The following is a 5,200-nucleotide window of genomic DNA, read 5'->3' on the forward strand; positions in this document are numbered from 1 at the left end:
CTAGTGGCAGAGGCCGAGGGAGAGGGTCAGCCTCTTCTTCATCAGCTTACAGAGGGGAAGGTCCGTCAGCTCCAGCACGGATCTTCACAATGACACAGCAGGAGGCAAACGCATCCAACACCGTGGTGTCAGGTAATATCATCATTGGTTGTTCAGATGCTTATGCCTTAATGGACCCGGGTGCATCCCATTCTTTTGTTTCTCCGAGAGCGGTCGAGAGGTTGGGTTTGATGGTCTCTGGGTTAGAGTGTCCCCTATGGGTCAGTGGACCCAAGTGTGACCCGTCAGTGGCAGAGTCAGTCTGCCAGTACAGTCCAGTTTTCATAGAGGGAAGATGCCTATCCGCCGACCTTGTGGTTCTAGACTTGACAGATTTTGACGTCATTCTAGGGATGGATTGGCTATCTACCCATGGTGCTACCTTGGATTGCAGAGACAAGGTAGTTAAGTTCAGATGTCAGAATGGGTCAGAGGTCGTCTTTAGAGGAGACAGGGGGAGTACACCTAGAGGTTTGATATCAGCCCTACAGGCTCGTAGGCTGCTCAGGAGGGTTGTCAGGGTTATCTAGCTCATGTGAGAGAGCTAGACAGAGATGTCAGAGAGCCCGCCTCAGTGCCTGTGGTTAGAGAGTTCTTAGATGTCTTCCCAGACGAACTACCAGGTTTACCGCCTCCGAGGGAGATAGAGTTCGAGATAGAATTGATGCCAGGAACCAGACCGATCTCTATCCCTCCCTACAGGATGGCGCCAGCAGAGTTGAAGGAGCTTAAAGAACAGTTGCAAGAGCTGGTAGATAAGGGTTTCATCCGACCGAGTACCTCACCCTGGGGTGCTCCAGTGTTGTTCGTGAAAAAGAAGGATGGATCCCTTAGACTTTGTATCGACTACAGACAGTTGAACAAGGTCACTACCAAGAACAAGTACCCGTTGCCTAGGATCGATGATCTATTCGACCAGCTATCAGGAGCAGGTTGTTTCTCCAAAATAGATCTGAGATCTGGGTATCATCAGCTGAGGATCAGAGATGAAGACGTGCCAAAGACAGCTTTCAGAACCAGATATGGGCACTATGAGTTCCTAGTGATGCCGTTCGGGTTAACAAACGCCCCTGCAGCATTCATGGATCTCATGAACAGAGTATTTAGCCAATACCTGGATCACTTCGTTATTGTCTTCATAGATGATATCTTAGTGTATTCCAGGAATGCAGAAGAGCATGTCCATCATCTGCGGTTGGTCTTGCAGACTTTGAGGAACATGGCTTGTATGCCAAGTTCTCTAAATGTGAGTTCTGGCTGAGGAGCATTTCGTTCTTGGGGCATGTAGTGTCAGAGAATGGTATTGAGGTGGACCCCAAGAAGACAGAAACTGTGGCTAACTGGCCTAGACCCACTTCAGTAACAGAGATTAGAAGTTTCTTGGGTTTGGCAGGTTACTACAGGAGGTTCGTCCAGGATTTTTCAAAGATAGCAGCTCCTCTGACCAGGTTAACCAGGAAGAATCAGAAATTTCTGTGGACCGACCAGTGCGAAGAGAGTTTTGAAGAGCTTAAGAAGAGGTTGACTTCAGCACCAGTTTTAGCTCTGCCATCTAGTGATGAGGACTTTACAGTCTTTTGTGATGCATCCCGTGTGGGACTAGGTTGTGTACTGATGCAGAACGAGAAGGTGATTGCTTATGCTTCTAGGCAGCTGAAGAAGCATGAGTTGAATTACCCCACACACGACCTGGAGATGGCAGCAGTAATCTTTGCACTCAAGATGTGGAGGCACTACCTCTATGGGGTAAAATGTGAGATCTTTACAGATCATAAGAGCCTGCAGCACATCCTGAGTCAAAGAGATTTGAATTTGAGACAGAGAAGATGGGTAGAACTGCTCAGTGACTACGATTGCAAAATCCAGTATCATCCGGGTAAGGCTAATGTGGTAGCTGATGCCTTAAGCCGGAAATCACTCGGCAGTCTATCCCACATCACAGCAGAACGAAGACCAGTAGTAAAGGAGTTCTACAAGCTCATCGAAGAAGGGCTACAGTTAGAGTTGTCGGGTACAGGTGCCTTGTTGGCTCAGATGAAAGTGACACCCGTGTTCCTTGAGCAAGTTGCTCAGAAACAGCATGAGGACCCCGAGTTAGTGAAGATTGCCAGGACTGTTCAGTCAGGCAATGATAGTGAGTTCAGATTCGACAGTAAGGGGATCCTCCGCTATGAGAGTCGATTATGTGTACCAGACGACATAGGGCTAAAAGGAGACATTATGAGAGAGGCTCATAATGCAAGATACAGCATTCACCTTGGAGCCACCAAGATGTATCAAGATTTGAAGAAAGTTTATTGGTGGCCAGCAATGAAGAAAGAAGTGGCACAGTTCGTGTCAGCCTGCGAAGTGTGTCAGAGGGTGAAGCTGGAACATCAGAAGCCAGCTGGAATGCTTAACCCGCTACCTATTCCAGAATGGAAATGGGAAAATATAGCTATGGACTTCGTAGTAGGGTTACCGGCGGCGTCCAACAGAGTGGACTCCATATGGGTGATTGTGGACAGACTCACCAAATCTGCTCACTTCATTCCTGTCAGGAGTGGCTATTCTGTGGACAAGTTGGCGCAGGTGTATGTGGATGAGATTGTCAGGCTGCATGGGGTTCCAGTGTCTATAGTGTCTGATAGAGGGCCCCAGTTCACTTCCAGATTTTGGCGGAGTCTGCAGAATGCCATGGGTACTAGGTTGGATTTCAGTACTGCCTTCCACCCCCAGACTGATGGACAGTCAGAAAGGACCATCCAGACTATCGAGGATATGCTCAGAATGTGTGTGCTGGACTTTGGCGGTTCTTGGAGGCAGCATCTACCTTTGGTGGAGTTTGCCTACAATAACAGCCATCATGCTAGCATCGGGATGGCTCCATATGAAGCTTTGTACGGAAGGAAGTGCAGATCACCTGTTTGCTGGGAGGAAGTTGGAGAGAAGGCCTTGGCAGGGCCTGAGCTAGTAGAGATTACCAGCAGGGTGGTACCCATAATCAGAGAAAGAATCAAGACTGCTGCAAGCAGACAGAAGAGTTATACAGACTTCCGCAGAAGGCAGTTAGAGTTTCAGGAGGGGGATCTGGTATTGCTTAAGGTGTCTCCAATGAAGGGAGTGGTTCGCTTCGGGAAGAAAGGTAAACTAGCCCCACGATACATCGGACCCTTTGAAATCTTGCAAAAGATTGGGAATGTGTCGTATAAGCTAGATTTGCCTGCTTCAATGGCAAGAATCCATCCGGTTTTCCATGTTTCGATGTTGAGGAAGTTTGTGTCAGATCCGAGCAAGGTTCTTAGTGAGCCTGATGTGGAGGTCCAAGAGGATCTCACCTATGTTGAACAGCCAGTACGGATCATAGACACGCAGATCAGAAAGTTAAGAAACAAGGAAATCCCGATGGTGAAAGTCCTGTGGAACCACCACAACTTGGAAGAGTGCACTTGGGAGACACGGGAGTCTATGCTCCAGCAGTACCCTCAGCTCTTTTAAGGTTAGATCCCTATGTGTTGATGTGCTTTGTATGTATGTTATATGTTTGCCATGTTATGTGTTGTTTGGTGAACATTCGGGGACGAATGTTCTTAAGGGGGGAGAATGTAATACCCGGCTAGACTCCGGTATCGGAATTCCTACCGTCCGGTGGAATCTCGGATGTCGGAAACCTCTAGAAGGGTAAAACCATGTTTTATGAAATGTTTTTAATGTATTTTATGTTTTAAGTGAAAAGGAATTGAGTTTTTAATGAAAAAGACCAAAGGAGGCTTTGCCAGGTTCGGCCGCCGAAAGTTAAGTTCGGCCGCCGAACATGGTGGGGTTTTGGGAGCGCTTTAGGCCTCCGAAAGCCTTGTTTGAAAGACTCAAGGTTCGGCCGCCGAACCTCATGTTCGGCCGCCGAACATGCATGAGATGTGGGGGCACGTTAGGCCGCCGAAAGGTGACAGAACCAGCCCTATAAAGACCCCGTGACCGAAACAGGCGAGGTTTTCTCTCCCATTTCGGCCGACGGTAAGCTTTAGCCCTCCTATGGTCATTTTAAGTGTTTTCCCTCAAATCCTTTAGATCTTAACAAGTTACATCTTGTTTTTGAAGAGTTTTAAAGTTTAAGCAAGTTTTGGAGCTTTGAGGTTCAAGAACTCGAATCTCCCCATCTTCGAGCTAGGATCGTTTCTCTCTCGATCTTCAAGAGGTAAGAGCCGATCTCTAGTTCTATATGTGTTTTAAGTAAGTTTTATGCAAGTTTTTGGGGTAGAAATGCATGAGTAGGCTTGATGAGTTTTTATGAAAAATCCATGGTTTTAATGTGTGTTTATGTGCAATGTGGCTTGCTTGTGTGTTGTAGTTGGGGTTTAAGCTTGTTGGAGACCCCTAGGAGCTTGTATGCTTGAGTATGCTTGTTGTAGAATAGGTTTATGCATGATTGGTTGTGTAGGGGGTTGTTTTGGGCATGAAGAACCAAGTTTCTGCCCTTTGGCAGAAACCAGGTTCGGCAGCCGAAGGTACTTTCGGCCGCCGAACCAGCTTGGGAGGCAGCTTTAGGCTGCCGAAGCTTGCCCCCGAAAGTTTGAGTTTCGTCTCTGTCTGGGAGTTTCGGCCGCCGAAGGTGCCGCCGAACCTGCCTGACTTTCGGCTCTGGAGGGACTTTCGGCCGCCGAAGGTGCCGCCGAAAGTGCCCTTCCCAGCCTTTTCTTGCATGTTTTCTAGGGATGTTTTGAGGTGTTTTTAGGAGGTTTTTGGGGGTATGTTTAGAGTTATGTTCTTGTTGTTTGGTGCCTCATTTGAGTCCACCTGTGTAGGTTCGGACCCGAGGACCCGAGACCCCCGGTTGTGAGATAGTCTTTCAGAGTCCGTCGTTAAAGCTTCGGTCACCAGGTGAGTGGGATTATTTCCCTAAGTTTTAAGTAATGAATAAATGAACAAATGAATGAATCTGATAGCATACTCATGCATCATTAATGCCATGCGATGTTTCAGGATGTTTGCATTAGAAATTCACGAATATGTTGCATTGCATAATTTGATGTTGATGTGGATGGTTATTGGGTGATCCATAGTCCTCTAATGTTATGTTATGATGATATGTTATGGAAGACCAGTGAGGCCCATTCTACGCCCCTGGCACTATGTAAGAGAAAGACCAGCGAGGCCCATTCTACGCCCCTGGCACTTTGGAATG

The sequence above is a fragment of the Manihot esculenta genome, chromosome 3 (genome assembly GCF_001659605.2).
Source record: "Manihot esculenta cultivar AM560-2 chromosome 3, M.esculenta_v8, whole genome shotgun sequence".
Taxonomy (NCBI): Eukaryota; Viridiplantae; Streptophyta; class Magnoliopsida; order Malpighiales; family Euphorbiaceae; genus Manihot; species Manihot esculenta.